The 18,003-nt window shown below is 34.0% G+C and overlaps 1 non-coding gene across 1 annotated transcript; it reads left to right on the forward strand.

Moving 5' to 3' along the window:
* The first annotated feature begins 10,266 nt into the window (after positions 1–10,266).
* LOC136401514 (small nucleolar RNA SNORA16B/SNORA16A family) lies at positions 10,267–10,401 on the forward strand. The gene has a single exon (XR_010750547.1). It is a non-coding gene; the product is annotated as a small nucleolar RNA SNORA16B/SNORA16A family (small nucleolar RNA).
* Positions 10,402–18,003: the final 7,602 nt, after the last annotated feature.

Genomic DNA, 18,003 nt, shown 5'->3' on the forward strand with positions numbered 1-18,003 from the left:
GTTCTTTGTGAGAATCCCCCACTCTTTTATCTTTCAAGACTTTGCTTGAGTAGGCCTGTAATATGGCAACAATTCCCTTCCAGTTAGTCCTATTGTATTGTGCAGAATGATTGGTAAGGTTAGACCTAATATTTTTCTTCTTCAGTCTACTGATTATAAGGGACTTTCTATGACAAGAGGTGGCACACTGTGGCCCATGGGCCAAATCCAGGCTGCTTTTATGAATAAAGTTTTATGTAAACATAATCATAACCATATGTTTACATAGTGTCTATGACTGCTTACACACTGTAATGGCAGAGTTGAATAGTTGCAATCACTATCATTAGGATCCATAAAACCTAAAATAGTTCGTGTCTATCCCTTTACAAAAAATATTTATCAACTTCTGTTGTATGGGATCACAGAAATGGTTGAAGGAAAGTAAGCAATGCAGTTACCATAATGGTCCAAGTTCATGCCTTTTACTGTACTTTTATTTACTTGTGCCTAAAATATCTGGCCAAGCCAAATTTTTATTGTTTACCTTCACTTGGTGATGATGTACTGCTACACTCATTGGGTTGGTAGATCAGATAAGCCCAGTTCTTTTCACTTGCTGTCCATGGTCTGGGATTCAGCAAGTGAGGAGCTGTTTTATAGAAAAATAGCCCTTTTCTAAAAAAGGACTTGACTTTGTTTTCTAACCCTGGATTTAGGGTGATTTACCCTATCTAAGCCTGTATCAATAAAATCTCTGTCTATGGCGTGACCTGTGGTGTCGCAGTGGATAAAGCGTCGACCTGGAAATGCTGAGGTCGCCGGTTCGAAACCCTGGGCTTGCCTGGTCAAGGCACATATGGGAGTTGATGCTTCCAGCTCCTCCCCTCCTTCTCTCTCTCCTCTCTCTCTCTCTCTCTCTCTCTCCCTCTCTCTCTGTCTCTCTCTTTCCCTCTTTCTTTCCTCTCTAAAATAAATTTAAAAAATCTCTGTCTATCATATATATTTCAGCATTATCTAATCTATTAGGTCACATGCACCAAGTAAAGGAAAGCTTACACTGTATACTGGGTCTGTTGCAAATTCTTACTCCAGGCAACTCTCAATACTGTTAAGTTTATTGGTGATTTAGTAATTGAATCAGAGAAGCACCTATAAAAATAGTTATATGTTGTTCCTAAAATTCAAATAGGTCCACCAAGCACTGTGCTTCCTTCTTAGTTGTAGGTTATATAAGGAATGAAATGTGTCTTTGATTTGTTCATGCCCCTTAGTTTTTATAAATGTGTTTTCTACCTTGAGATTTTTGTGTATTACCAAGTAATTTAGAATGCTTCTTGCTATGATGTCCAAAGAGCATGATGTTGTCAATGTAATGAACCAGAGTGATATTTTTTGTAAGGGCAAAATGACTAATATTCCTGTAGTCTAGATCATGACAAGAGAGCCACAGAGCTAACATTACCCTTAAGTAACACAGTATAGGTGTACAACTGTCACTGTGAGATAGAACCGAATGATTTGTCATGATTCTTACTAAATAGTATAGCATAAGCAATTTTTAGCTCAATAATTCTTTACCAAATGCCAGAGGCTATGCTGATTTAGTCTAATAAAAAGATCAATCTAGAATGCATGCTGCAATTGGAGTGACCAACTGGTAGGTTTATGATAATGCCCATTCTCCAGGGCCCATTGGTCTTTGCATAAATCAAAAAATAACTTAAGTGACGATGTTACAGGAATCACTACCTCAAATCTTTCAAATCTTTGATAGTGGCACTGCTTTCTGAAGTGCCCCCAGGAATCCAGAATTACATTTGATTTTCTATTTGGGTTATTATTGACTTTTCAGTGGTTTCTACTTGGCCCTTCCTAAAAATAGATCTTACTGACCTAATAATAGGCCAGAAGCTGATGTGAGATTTTACTAGTTGCCAAAAATGTCTATACTTTCAGGAATTGATTATGTCTGCATAGTCACTGGGACTCACTTTGAGAAAGTCTTAGTCCAAAATTTGATTTAATACCAAACCTCTAAGCCCTTACTATTAGACCAGAGTGTTATTTTGGGTCCCTGGGGATTAGTAACAAATCTGACCCACTGTATAGCAATCTTTCTCAAGCCTGTTTCCCTCCATTTCCTCAATTGCTTTAGTAAAGGTTTGAAGATTTATGATATTATTGTGGCAGCGCAAAGGAACTTGACGTCCCCTTCAGTAAAGTGACTCAATCTATGAATTGACTCAGGTATGGAGACTGTGAAAAAGCCCTTTGTGACAACTCAAGTTAGAGTTCTGGCCACCAGACTCAGTTTAATTTCTATGTTATTTAGACCAAGTAATAGTTTAGTAGGCTGTCCATCTCTTCCATTCCAAGGAACAAAGTGATTCCCTAGCCATTGCAAAAATTCCCTGTGGATAAAACACTTTGATTGTCTTTAACCTTGCTTCCTATTATGTTACCTATATCCCATCTTGTATCTGGTGTTTTAAATATTGCCACCAAGTCTCTACTACTCCAGTATCCTATTTTTCCCCACTATCTAGCAACCATCACTTCTGATATTCAGAGGAAATTCTCTCTGAACACTTTTAGTGGATTCTGGTGCTCTCTTCACCAAGAAATTGAGAAGTTCCTCCATGAAAGGAACGCCTGTGTACTTGCCAAGGTGCTTATCAAATTTTGGCCCCTAGACTAGCAGCCTCAGTATCATTTAGTGAATAGTTAAAAATGAGAGTTATTTTTCCTCAACTCTCAGAAACTTTGAAGATGAAACCAGTAATTAAAATTTTAACACGCCTTCTGGGTGATTCTTTTTGCAGCCCCAAGGACCACCATCCTGCATTTATACCAAGTTGGTTCTGGGATGAAATGTTAGTATCACTGAGTTGAGCTATCAAATAAGCTCAAAGGTTTCAAATCAACCAAATGAATATTCTCAGCTGCTTGTACTAACACATCAAATACTGAATATCAATGTATTAGTTTGCAAGGGCTACCATAACAAAATAAAACAAACTAGGTAACTTAACAGAAATTTATTTTCTCATAGTCTGGAGGTTGAAAATCCATGATCAAGTTGTCAACAAGTTTGATTTCTCCTGAGAACTGTCTCCTTGACTTGCAGATGGCCACCTTCCCACCCTGTTCTCATGGTGTAGTTCTGGTGGCTTTCTTTTTTATAAGAATACCAATTGTATTGAATTAGAGCCCCACTCTAATGGCTTCATTTTAATATAATCCCTCTTTAAAGGGCCTATCTCCAACTAGAGTCCAACTACATGGATTATGATTTATCCCAATGATCTCATTTAACTTTACCTCCTTAAGGGATCTATCTACAAATATTGTTACATTCTAAGATACTAAGGGTTGGGACTTTAACATATTAATTTGGAGGGGACACAATTTAATAGTAATAATCAAATAAGTACAGCCACATCAATAAAATTATTCCAGTATAATGTTGTTTTATTCTCCTTGATCAAGAACAGTATATATTCTCATACATATTTCTTCATCTCTGCTAATATAAATAAAATCTTGTAATACTAATTAATGGGTAAGTTGCTTCTCTATATTGAGACTTTACACTGGGGCATATTGGGATATTTGATTAAATATAAATGGAGATTAGAGGGATAGAAAGTGAAGAGAATAGAAATCATTACAGAAGGCCATTGATGTCTTCAAGCAAGGGATGCCTAGTTTTCTCAAATAGAAAAGAAAGGACTGCTTCTATATTAAAGGAACGTTTATGTTAACATGGATATTCCATTCTTAGGTACATCCAAATCCACCCAAATATAACTGTTTTCATTCTCAGGGCCCCACTTATTCACAGTCATTGCCATAATTTCAGAGACATGAAAGAATTGAATTAAAATTATGGTATAATCCTAAAACCCACACAAAACTCTTAACTATCCCAGGGTAATAGCCATTAAGTCTCTTAAGAAGTCCTACATCACAACCATGGCTTAAGAGAGTGGGATAAAACACAACAAGCCTGGCTATGCAAAGTCTAAGCATATCAGTTTTTGAAGCCACAAAAAATTTAGCTCGGGGTATTAGATAATAAAACTGTTGGAAGGGCTGGACAACAATAGGATGTGTATTTTACTTTTAAATTAAGAGCTATGGGAAATTATCATCATTCCATAGGATCCCAAGAGCTCATTCATGCACAGCTGATAATCTTCAAGCTGCCATCTCTTATTTCACAGGAATTGAGGGGCTCTCCCTCCTTTTCTATGGGTCCTTCATCTGGACCCACTACTTGAAATGGGCATTGTTGGTACTACTGCTGCTGCCACTTTCACAAGTATGGCTTCTATATTCCTCCCATTTTCTAAGCTCAACTGAGCGCCTCCCACACAGTCTCTAGGAATACTTTTCCATAGTATTTATTTCTGTTGATTTGCTTTCTCAACAGGATTCTTGTAATTTACAGATAAGTTTAAGGAAGTAAAAGTCTACAGGTTTCCAATACATTTCAAGCACAGCCATCTGTTTTAGAGTGGGCTACATGGATCCTCTTCCTTCTGGGATTCTGCCAACTTCAACCACCAAGACCGATCCATACCATTTCTCCGGACTTAGTATATCTTTGTTGACCATTGCTCTTCTGTCCATAATTTTTTTATTTTTGGTAGATTGGTCAGTATCAGTGATTAAACTACAGTCAAATTATTGACTCTTGCAAGCTGGCAGACTTCCTGTGTTCAAATATGAGTTATCTAAATTTTTAAATCTAACAAATATTGCTTTAAATGATTTAAAATATTTAATTATAATATAAAATATTAATTTAAAGAATAAAATATTAATCTTCATATGAAATTTCTGAAATGAGTATTATTACCTCCACTTTATAGATGAGAATTGAGGTAAACAATGGTTAAATAACTGTTCAAGGGTGTAGAGTTAATAAATGTCAGAGCTGGGATTATCAACTCAAGCCGTCAGACTCTATCTAGATCCCATACTCTTATGCAGGATACTGTGCTGCCTATTAAGTTAAAATATTTATATATATACTTCTCTAATATAGTTTATATTTTATAAATCAGTTTCATAGTTTGGATTAACAATTGTTTTTCAGTCTCTCTTCTCTATTTCACCTTTGCTGAACTTCCTTTATATGTGTGAGTATACACATATCCACACATATGCACATATGTTCACACACACACATTTCAAATTTTAGAAATATAAACCTGTTGGTAATCCTCATAACACTACCTATTGCTTTCTACTTAAATTCTTTGGTGTATGTCTCCTCCTCCACAATATGTCTTACCTCACCTTACCTTACCAGCCTGGAGAGCACTTTTAGCTTTAAACTTCACCCTGTAGACAATTCCTAATAACATTCTTAGCTTTTTAAAAATATACATTCAGTGAAGTCTGTGACAATTATATACACTTCCATTTTTGTAATCATTATTTATGTCTCTCTCTGTTATTATACTATAAGTACAATGAAGATAAAGATTCAGTTTAATGTATCTTTATATCCCTAGTGCCTAGCACAGTTCCTGATGCATACTATAAATACTTATTGTGTTTAATTAAAATTCATTTTGCTATTCCTTTGCTTTAAAAAACTTCAAAAATGCTCTGCTTCCTACTAGAAAATTAAAATAAAACTCTAAAATCTTCTGGCATTATAGCAATATGACTGCTACCAAAGCATTAGCTAACACCTCTATCAAATCACATGGCTATCATTTCATTTTGTGGTGAAAATATTTAAGATGTAGTTTTTTAGCAACTTTAAAGACTATAGTACAGTATTGCTGACTACAATCATCATGCTAATGGCTCTCCAAAGTTATTCATCTTCTAGTTGCAAGTTGTTACCCTTCATCATCTTCCCAATTCCCCACCCACTAGTCCCAGGTAACCAACATTCTACTATTTGTTTCTATGAGTTGAGATTTTTAATATTCTACATCTAAGTGAAATCACATGATATTTGGGCCAAATCTCACCATTCTATAAGCATATCCTGTAGTTTCTTGCTTAGTGTCTTTGCTCACATTGTCTTCATCTAGGATTCACTTAATCCAGTTTTTACTGCTCTTTGAAATTCTGCTGAGTTTTCAATGCCCACTTCAGTGGCACCCGCTATTAACCCATCCCTTACTTTCTATGTCAGATCAAGTTAGCCTTTTTTAACTTCTATGAGACCACTCACTCTATACCATTTTCTTTCTTATTCATGTATAGCCACAGTTTCATATAAGGCATCATTAGCTCTATGAGGGCAGGCACTATTTACCTCTGCATTTCTCATACCAATTACTTAGCATTAGCTACCGCAATGACAATAAAATGCTATTGTTGTCCATATGCTTACTCACTGTTAAGTAATTATAAATGCATGTATGTTATGACTTGATAATGATAATGTATAATTAATAGCAAAATAACAAAAATTTTCAGTCGCATTACAGTCTGTCAAGAACTATATTGTCCGTTGATCTAGTATTGTAGGTTTGGGTATCCCTATTTTAGAACTAAGAAAATTGGGTTTAGAAAATATAAGAATTATACCTAAGATCCCACATTTAGTAAACAAAGGAGCCTAGACTTAAATACTGGTCAGTCTGGCTTTGGCACCTATGCTCATAACAATAAACTATATTCCCTACTTATTATATACTAGTGCACTACCCAACCATTTTACATATGTTATCATATTTGATTCTCTGAACAACCCTGTGAGGTATGTATTATATTGTCCATTTTACAAATGAGGAAACTAAGATTTCCATATGAAGTCATTTCCAAAAATTCACATAGACAGTAAATGATGGAGTTAAAATTTGAACCACGACCTTCTGATGCCAATCTTACCTTAACTCATCAACTGTCTTCTGCATAGATTTTTCTTTTTTATTATTTCATTCTTTTGGGCTGTGGACTATTTGGAGTATGTCAGGAAGCAATAACAGAGTCACCAGATGTTTAACATGCTTTCTTCTGGCAAATAAAGGACCTGAAATGCCCTTAAGTCACAAGGCATTATCCATTTCAACAATGTCTTATCTTTTCTGAGCCCCAGGGTATAAAAGAGACTCTAAACTTGTATCTAATTGATTTATTTGTCATCTAGTTCTCTTTTCAGAAATTATATTTGAAAGGATTATTGATTCACATATGAGTTGACTTTTAATTAGTTTCTCTTTCCTTGTAATAGTATTTATGATTAAACTAATCAAGAGGCAGGTAAATAACTCATGGCAGCAACATATGCAGATTGTCAAGAAGTGCCTGACATTCTTGGCTTTGACTGAAACTTTGGGTCCAGTGGTTTGTTGAGACAAATTAAAGTTTTTAATGGGCAGGTGCCTAAACTATCAGGCAACAAGCAGTAAAATAAACCCACCCTGGGAAGGAAGCAAAGCAGGACAGAAACCCCAGGATGAAACCACGCCCTGAAGCAGGTGACCAACCCTCACCAAACTTCATCTACCAATTAGAAGATGCCCCATAGAAAAGACAGTGTATATTAGCTTCGTAACTTTTTTATACCCAAGGTTGTGTTGTTATGTTAAAAATAATAGTAACCTTAATACTTAGATGGCCTTTTACAATTGATAGCTTTAAAGTGTTTTTCTTATACCTACGCTTCTCAAAGTACAGAGGCATATACCATGAAGATATGCAGCTATGGGAGGGGCTGCAAAAGCTTGCTGGATAAAATTTCTATTCTTTTAGGCAATGCAAAACTTTGTTTCATATTAAGTAAAACGTAAGTGTATTATGGACTAGACTGCAAAATAAGCATGAAATGTAAAAATAAAAAGCCATGTTTCAAAGAAATATTATTTTTGCTTCAGCTAATTTGTTACAGCTTGTCCAGAACCTCAGAGGTTTTGCTTTCACTGTCTTCTACCATTGAGGATACTTAAGGAGAAATTTTGAGATACACAGATAAAGATTATTTCAGTTGAAGTGGATGAATTAGGTAAGTATTTTTATTAATTTTAGTAAATAAATTAATTTTTATGATTATACAGTATTTATATTTTAAGGTTTTCAAGCCTTTGTATTTCCTGCCTTTTCCACTATTCACCTGCAAACCCAGTGAAAATTCTGGGTAACATGTTAGACCATATGAGAAATTAATAGGTTCTTTAAGAAGATTAAAGCAACCCACCACACTCCACCTTTGTGCTGCCTGAGGATATTTCATTATCACTCACTGGCCCTTTCTTATTATTTTATTGCCTCTCAGATTATCCTACTTGTCACGATTCAGTGAAACTTTTTGGATGGTGCCTGTGACCAGTTTCTGCTTAGGTAACAAGGGCACACTCTTTCAGAACTCAGCTCATCAGGGTCAATAGCAATAGTTCTGCTAGGGTTACCTAGTTTCTTTCATAGCTTGATTGCAGCAGTTATGCCTAAATTGGAAATCAGTCATTCTAGCCTAAATGTTTTACCACACTTCTCATTTGTATCTTCTCATATGTGTATCTTCTCTACCAACAGGCCTTCCTCATGCAGCTGTTCCCTTTAATGTGTGTTATATAAAACAGCTTTTGGAAACAGTGCCAGGGAGTGATTTAGAGCTTGCCTACTCAAGTCAGCAAATCCGGGTTTAAATTCCAGCTCTATCATTGACAAAGAAGTTGTCTGATTGTCTAGAATCAATTTCTTTTCAGCATAATTAGTACAAAGTCCTCATGAGACTAATGTAAGAGTTAAATGAACTAATGACTTAAATTGCACTGTGTCCTTAATTTAAAGAGATAACAAATGAGAGCCCCATTTATTATTATTGATATTATTGTTGTTATAATATTTTTAATTAAATACAATATGAAAACTTTAAATCATTGGTATATAGCTTGATAAAGTGAATGAATACAATTGTGCAGATACCACTCAAGTCCAGGATATCAGTGCCCCTAAATCCTTGCCCCTGCTTCCATCAGTCATCAACGATCTGAAAGAAGCAATACTTTAACTTCTGTCACCGTCAATTAGTGTGTGTCTCTTTCTGTAATTTACATGCATAGAATAACATTATATACACTCTTCTGTGCCTGGCTTCCTTTTCTCAATATTACATTTGTGATTCTTTTGTGTTGCTACCTGAAGCACAATTTGTTTATTCTTATTTCTTGTTTACAACAATATAATATGTTTTATTCATTTTTTGTGTGTGTTGATATTCATTACACTGCTAAGTATCTTTAACATTTATTTGTAGTTTGGGAATATCTTTAATACTAGTGCTATGAATATTCTTGCATATGCCTTCAGTTCTCATTTTTTGATAGATTTATACCTAATCTAGAATCACAGAACCATAAGATGCATAGTTTTTGCAGTTTTAGTAGATATTGCAAAACAGTTTTCCAAGTGATTAATCTAATTTACATTTCCACTAGCAATGCATGAAAGTTAGAGTTGTTTCACATCTGTGCTAACAATGGGTAAGGTGCATTTTTAAATCATTCTAAGTGGAATGGCATCTGATTGCTGGCGTAATTGTTATTTTCCTGATGATTAATGACATTAAACATCTTTCAATATGTTTATATTTAGTTTGAGATAGTTTCTTTGTTCAAGTCTTTTGTTAATATTTCTATTGTATCTTCTGTCTTACGGCTTAATACAAATTTTGTATATTTTCTAGATATGTCCTTTGTAAAATATCTATGTATCAGATAGTGTGACCTAATGTGTGGTTGGGGTTTTTACTCTATTAATAGAATTTTTATAAACTTTTTAATTTCGATGAAGTTCAATTTTAATCATTTCCTTTATAATGAATATTTTTGGTTTACCATTTTAAAAAAATAAATATTTGCCTATCTCAGGGCCACAAAGATATTCTCATGTATTATCTTCTAGAAGCTTTATTCTTTTAATTTCATATTTAGATCTGCAAACCATCTAAAAACTATATTTGTATGTGTGAATTAAAGTTAAAATGCATGTATTTTCATATAATTACACCAATCAACACAGCATCAGCTATTTGAAGACCATTTTTCCCCACTGCACTGCTGTGTCACCTTTGTTGTAAAATGAATATGTAGGGTTTTTTATTTCATTAACTTCTATTTGTATTGTCATTATTATTTTTTTCCATAGTTTTTTTGAAATAGATTATTGTAATTATTAATTTTTAGTGTTTATTTTTAAATTTATGGATTCATAGCAAAACATATCGCTTTAACTGTTCCCCACATGCTTTGATGAGTAGCATTTCAATATAATTTATTCAAAAATATAATATTTATTTTAAAATAACCCATGAGTATCCCTTATCAAAGCTGCAGCTGCTTCCACATAGCTGCTGCAGTCAAAAAAGGAACCCAGAGTGACTGTTTTCCTTGACGGTCACCGTTCTGTTTGCTTTAACTGATCTGAACATTTTGGGAAAAGAGAGCGGAAAAACAAACAAACCCAAAAACCACCATGAGTTATTTACAAGTATAAGGCATGATTTCAAAGCATTTGGCAGTTTTCTAGCTTCCTTTTTATTTCCTCCCCACGCACAATTTCACTTTCTATAGTTTCAGTTACCTATGGTCAACCAGGGTCCAAAAGTATTAATCGGAAAGTTTCAAAAATAATTCATAAGTTGTAAATCGCCTGCCATTCTGAATAGCATGTCGAAGTCTCACACTGTTCTGCCCCATCCCACCTGAGAGGTGAATCACCCCTGGTCTAGTGTCTCTACACTGTACACCACTACTTTCCTGTGTCACTTAGTAGCCCTGTCAGTGCTGGGGTTCAAATAACCCTTATATTACTTCATACTGTTCCTAAAGTACAAGGATGATGTTGGCATTTGGGATATGCTAGAGAGAGGCAGCATAGTGCCTCATTTAAGTGACAAGAAAAAGATAAATAGCAATGTGGAATTTGGATGCTATGCTGCTATGCATGATTCAGGCTTCCACTAGGGGTCTTGGAATGTATCTCTGGAAAATAAAGAGGGACTACTGTATTAAGTACTGGCTTCAACCGAGTGCTTCATGGTCAGCACAGCCTCTAAATTATGATGAGACTTGCTAGGCATGATAAATAATTAATTTTGGCGAATGTTTCATGTGTACTTGAACATAAAATATTTTCTGCCCTTGTTAATGCTGTGCTTTAAACATGTGAATTAAAGCATTTTGGTAGTCATGATATTTAAATTTTCTATTCTTAACTGAATTTTGGTTTTTCCAATTTCTTCTACAATTCTGCCAGAATTTGCTATGACTGTTTTTGGATCCATGTTATTAATTACATTATAATAATTCCACAAATTATGGAATATTATGTTTCTGTTGAATTAATGCTTTTATTATTGTGAAGAGTCTCTTTTGTCCCTAATACTTTGTGACTCCAAGTCCAAGTGACCTATTAATATTGTTTCCCCAGGCTTTCTTTTAGTCACAGTTTTCACAGTATAAATTTTCTATCATGTTACTTTTAATCTTAATCTGCTTTTATATTTTTCATTCCAGTTTTAAAATATTTTTTTAATTGGGCATTTAGCTTATGCTTATAATGTAAATATTAATTTATTTGGATTTTGATCTGCCATATTATTTTTTGCTCTTTGTTTTACCTTTTTACCTCTTTTTTTCTGTTCTTTTTCTTATATTCTATCTGGTGTGTACAGCATGTTTCATTATTCTGTTTGCTTCCCTATTGATCTTGTTAGTCACACTGTCTTTTATTCTTCTTCTAGTAGGTTGTTTAGAGATACCAACAAATATTCTTGACTTGATACATTCTGAAATTAGTACATTTTCCATTTTGTAGATATGCTAAAGACCTTAGAAAAATAGCTCTTTCACCTAAATTCTTTTATGTTATTATTCACATGCATTGTAATTATATGTATTATAATCACAAAAAACATGTTATCAGTGAACCAACATCAAGTTATTATTCTCAGCTCAGAACCCAACCTTCTTCTTTCTGCTTTGTGACACTTCAGCTACACCCTCTAATATTTCTCTTTGGCATCTGGAGCAATATTAGAATTTGTCAATAGAGGATACAGTAGTGACAACTGAAAGCACCTTCCTTCTGGGTAAAGGTTCTCCATGTTTTTATTTAGCTCAGGTGCCCTGCAGATTTCACAGAACAATTTCAACTGCACATCCAGGCCTTGCTCTCTTCGCCCAGTGGCCATTTCCATGAGCTTCAGTTGTGCTTGTTTTGGTAGCCCGGGCTGAATCCATTTTCCTTTACCTCATGGCTGCTCCTGAGAACCTCTGATGGGCTGTAGGTACAGCAGCTCTTCTTAGATTGTCGGGCCAACTGTTTCCCATCTTAAAGATCTTTCGCCTTTAAAACAGCTCCTGCCTGCCATACTTTCCAGCCATGACAGGTCATTTTTGAAGACTAGTTTCAGCTTCTGCATTTTGAGGTTTTTCTTTTCTACTGTGCGGTAGCATGCTCCCATTGTACCCGTGGTTCATTTAAAAACGTCAGAATCTCAACCTTGGGATGAAACAGTAGGAGAGTGGGGAGGGACGGTCTCTGAGTCCTCAGTTCTTTTGTCTCTCATTATTTCTCCCCCTAGGATTAACAGTTGTTATTTCATTTGTTTGCACAGGCTACTAATGGATCTACAGTCTTCTTTTACTCCTTTTAATAGGTAGCTATCTTTGACTAGCGAACAAATCTTTACATTAATTTTTTCTGTTCTTGGTTTGGTTTCTGTCTCCTGGCTAGCTCCTGACTAATGCACTCAGATTTCTGGCCATGTTTTCTCTTATTTACCATCACTGGGGCTCTCTAGGCCTTTTTGCATTACTGTGATTCTATCTGAAATAATTTTCTTTCTGTCTGAAGAGCACCTTTAAGTATTTTTTAAAGTGAGTGTCTGCTAACAATAAATCATCCCAATCTTTGTCTATAAGGTTTTATTTTGCATTACTTACTAAGGAATAATTTTGCTCTGTGTAGAATCTGAGATTGGCAGCCACTTCTTTTCAGCACTTTCATCATGCCATTTGTTGTCTTTGGCTTTATCGTTTCCACTGATAGAGCCAGCTGTCAGTCTCACTGATGTTGCCTTGAAAGCAATGTGCCTTATCTCTGGTTACTTTGAAGGTTTGCAATTGTGTTTCTTTGTTTGTTTGTTTTTAAAGTAGATTTTGCTATTATGTGCCTTGGAATGGTCTTCTTGTCATTTTTTTCTTAAGTTCATAGAAATCCTCGATGCCGGGGAGAGGGTAAAAAAATCCTTGATCACACTGACTTATGATATCTTTAATCAGTCTTAAAAATTTTCCAATCATTATATTTTTTCAAACATTACTTTTACCCTACTCCCTTTGCTCCTCTTCTATGACTCCACAAATATATTTATATTAAATATTTTCACAATGCCCCTTTCACTCTTTTGTGTATTTTTATTTTTAATTCTTTGTGTGAATAATTTTGAAAAAATTCTATTGCTTTGCCATCTAATTTATTATTGTTCTCTTCAGCAAGTCTAATTTGTTTTTATAATAAATCTATCAAGTTCTTTATTTCTATTATTATAATTTTCACATAAAGTTTTTTTATACAGACCAGTACTCTCTCAACTATTTGATTTATTTTCATAAATATATCAATAATAATTATTTTATGTCTATTTCATTATTCAAATGTCTGGGTCACGTGTGGGCCTATTTCTATTGCAAACTTTCGTGGCCACTTGGTCCTGTTTCTTTAACTGTCTATTAATTCTTGAGTAAATTTATAAAATTTTATAAAGCAATTATAGTGCCTATATTATTTAGCTTTTTGTTGTTTTATTTTTACATTGCTTTAAAAATAAAGTCTAGCCTGACCAGTCAGTGGCACAGTGGATAGAACATCAGACTGGGATGTGGAGGATCCAAGTTCAAAACCCCGAGGTCACTGGCTTGAGTGCAGGCTCATCTTGAGCAAGGGGTTGCTGGCTTGAGCCCAAAGGTTACTGGCTTGAAACCCAATGTCTCTGGCTTGAGTCCAAGGTTGCTGACTTGAGCAAGGCATCACTCACTCTGCTGTAGCCCCTCGGTCAAAGCACATATGAGAACGCAATCAATGAACAACTAAGGAGACTATAACAAAGAATTGATGCTTCTCAGTTCTCTCCTTTCCTGTCGGTCTGTCTGTGCCTACCTATCCTTCTCTTTGACTCTCTCTCTCTCTGTCAAAAAAATAAAAATAAAATAAATATATAAAAAATAAAGTCTAAATTCTATATCTAAAGAAAAGTTTACTCTGATGTGTGGAGGTTTGGGGATATATGTATCTCATTATATGTTGTAATTCTAGAATTAAAGTATATATAGTCACTCTTTAAGTCACTGTATATTTATTATTGGCTTTATTGTTTAATTTTGAAATCTAATGTTTTTTTCTATGTAAGAGTGCATGAGATATATATTTTAAAAGGTCTACTAAAGAAATGTCAAAATAAATACTATCCTTATTATGGAAGTAAGCTGCATCTGGAGAGATCTGCTTTTGTCTTGAGGAATTCATGATATGATTATATTGATTAATTACCTTTTAAATCTAACATTTGCTATTAAAATGAAATAAATCTACCAGCCATTTGAATTTTTATAATCAGTAACTACACATAAGTCCCAGCTAGATACTCAAAGTCTGGGTATATGTCATCATCACTTACTGTTTTCAAGTCAGAGAATCACATATAAAAAAATTTTTGTGGAAGAAAATATCTTTAAACAGCTCTGTAACTATATGATTATAGGAAAAGAGAGACAGAGACTGAAAGGGAAAAAAACCAATGTGACAAAAGATAATTGTTTCGGTGAATTCCATATTTTGCTGTCCTGGAAGAGTTATATCTATATCAGTCATATCTAAATGTAACAGAGAAATTTAGTATGCTGAAAACAAGGTACTAAAATAAAAATGGTTGGGCCTGAATGTTAGCAGGCAACACAGAAGACTTCAAATTTCATTCTGGAAAATGACGTTTTCTTTGTGTGTTCTAGTCCTACCTACACCTCCTGTGGGTATAAACACACTTTTCATAATCAGCACAATCAGCCTGGGTTGGCTCGCCTTAGGACCACTGCTGTATACTTTTGACACCTACTCTCTCCTTTGGAGCCACTCTAAATTTCTCAACTTTTAAATATTGGACATTGATCTACAAAGCCTGAAGATTTTAATAGCAATACCGTTAAGGACATAATTGTTAAGTACAGCTTATGCAAATAAAATGTTATGTCTCTTTCTATGTCTTACAAAATAAATAAGCAGATTTTTTATAGAACCTGGTGTGATATCTATAATGGTCTAAACTAACCATTTAGTCATTGTCAGGATATTGACTGCTAACTCTAGGATCTATAAAATACTGAATTTTGGAGAAAGAAAAGAGAGTGAATGATTACACAGCAGACATTCAGTAAGACTTGTTAAATAAAGTTTTGATGTTGCTTATAGAAATTCAATATAAAGCACTGAGCAACATGGACTGAAGTTCTTGGATTTCAAGAGACATCTCAAGTGTAAAAATTATCGTACCACAATCAGAGACTTGATCGATTTTTTAGAAAATTATTTTTAATTGAAATTATTTTGTAACTTAGAAAAACAGGAAAATGACAAGCTGTAAGCTCTTCTTTTTAAATACTTCTATTCAGATCCTTACAGATTGTTTTGTACTTATTAATAAGCATACTGATTTGGTTTGTCAACAATCAAGCAATTGTTAGATTTAAGAGGTATTTATTTTGAGGCATTGCAATATTCCTGAAAATGAATCATAATGGCACTCTCAGTGGGCATTGTTACTTCGAATATTCTTGAAAAAGCCTGCCATGTTAGTTTTATTTTATCCAGATCTATTTTGTACAAAAAAAGCTGTGCTAGGCACAGAAGATATGAAGATGAGTAATATAGATTTTCTGCTATTAAGAAATGAGACACAGAGTTGCTAGAAGATACACTGTATTTGTGTATGTATGAATTTCAGCTTGATTTTCTAATATTTTCCAGCGTCCTAAGGAAGAAATTTCCTAGATATTTGATCAGATTATTTTTTCTCAAAGCATAATAACAAATTAAAGTAAATATAAATATAAGCTATTTTATTTATTTTTTTATATAAGTACAGGATTTTTGTCTAGTTTCAATCATAAAAAATAAGCTCTTCTAAGAGAGAAAATAACAAAGCATTTTTTAAATCTTTTCTTCAAAACACTAGTTGTATGAGATTTTGAGATTTTCTATACAAAAACATTTTCATTAAAAAAATAAAATTATTTAAAAAAAAAACATTTTCAATCAAAATGAGTTTATAAAATAACTTTTCTTATATCCCTCTGTGAAGAATCACAATATATATTATAGAAATATATACTTGGAAACTATTTAATTTTATTAATCAGTGTCATCCCAATAAATTTAAAAAAAATCCTTATATGTAAATACCAAAAGTTATAGAAGTCCTGTGATTTAAAAATTCTATTTAACTTTATTTAGCCTAGTATTTTCCACTTATTTAAAAATACTGCCTACTATATGAAATACAAACACAAAATAATGCATTGTGAAAAATGGAGGAATAAGTAGAGTTCACACAGCAAGAAGAGGGATATCTAGATTTTTGTTCTCAGACCCGAGTGCTTTCCACTAACCACACTTGCCTGGCCAAATAATGATAAGAGAGTAAAGTTAACATTTCTACAGGAGATTGAGTCAATGGTCCATTAGAGCAACAGATCAAAAGGTGGGAAGCTGACCAGAATGCAAAAAGAAACTATATTTTAAAGGAAACCAAAGTCTCTAGAAAGAGCCTATGTAATAGTTAACAGAATGGGCTTTGGATCCATACTACTACCTGTGTACATGTAAACCCATTATGAACAGTGTGACCTTGAAAAATTTGCTTAGTCCTATGTGCCTTCCTTTTCTTATATGTGAAATGAAAATAGTGTTAGAGTCCACCATAATGACATTATTATGATCACTAAATTAGTTAAGATTGTCAATGCACTTAGAAATTGTATAGCACATAAGAAACAACATCTAACTGTATAAACAATCCTCACAGTTGTCTTTACTGAGTTCTCCTAGTTGATGGATTGTCTTCTTCCAATTGAGAAATCCATTTTTCTTGCAAAATCAAGCTCACAGAGCTGATACTCATCATATATCATGTTTGGGAAATTTACAATGTGTTTATGCAGTAAAAGGAGCAATGAAAAAAAGAGAAAATGTTTATATATGCTGACCAAATCTTCAGCCATGTTCATATTCTAATATCTTAGAGCATGCTCACTGCAGAAAACCAAATAACATCATGTAATAGTAGCAACAGATTATTTTCTACATGGGTCCCTGTTGCCACCAAATGCTTGCCTGTGGATTCAGTTACACAATGTTTAAAATAACAATATATCTACAAAGTGCTGCCATATACCTTGTGTTCTTACTAAGGGTTTGTGTATAATTTTTTCACCCAAATACTACAACATTCCAACAAGTTGGATGATATGATTATTATCCCTATTTAATAGTTAATAAAATAATGGGAAATGTTTTGTACTACTAAACAAATTTAGTTTTAATATGCTTTGAAACATTGCACATATTTTAAGTTCTTTCAACATAGAGAGTTGCCTTTAAGCATGAGTCTTTTTAAGATGGGGCTGTTGGAGAGAATAATTTATAGTTTGCAGGCAATGAATAAACACAACTTGTCAGTTTATAATACTTCGAGAGTGGTTTCTCTTTGATATTCACCAAAGCTCATAAAATTGCTATTATAATTCCCTGTTACAGAGAAGAAAATTGAAGTTCAATAAAATTAACTTGTTGTCCTTTGTTTACAACAAAAATGATCCACTTATTTCTTTAAAAATGGGCTAAAATATATGAACATGATGTACACTTACTTCCATCACTAAAGCTAAAGAAGAAATGTTAATAGTAACGAGAGAGCCCTGGCCGGGTTGGTTCAGCGGTAGAGCGTCGGCCTGGCGTGCGGGGGACCCAGGTTCGATTCCTGGCCAGGACACA

The sequence above is a fragment of the Saccopteryx leptura genome, chromosome 3 (genome assembly GCF_036850995.1).
Source record: "Saccopteryx leptura isolate mSacLep1 chromosome 3, mSacLep1_pri_phased_curated, whole genome shotgun sequence".
In the NCBI taxonomy this organism is placed as follows: Eukaryota; Metazoa; Chordata; class Mammalia; order Chiroptera; family Emballonuridae; genus Saccopteryx; species Saccopteryx leptura.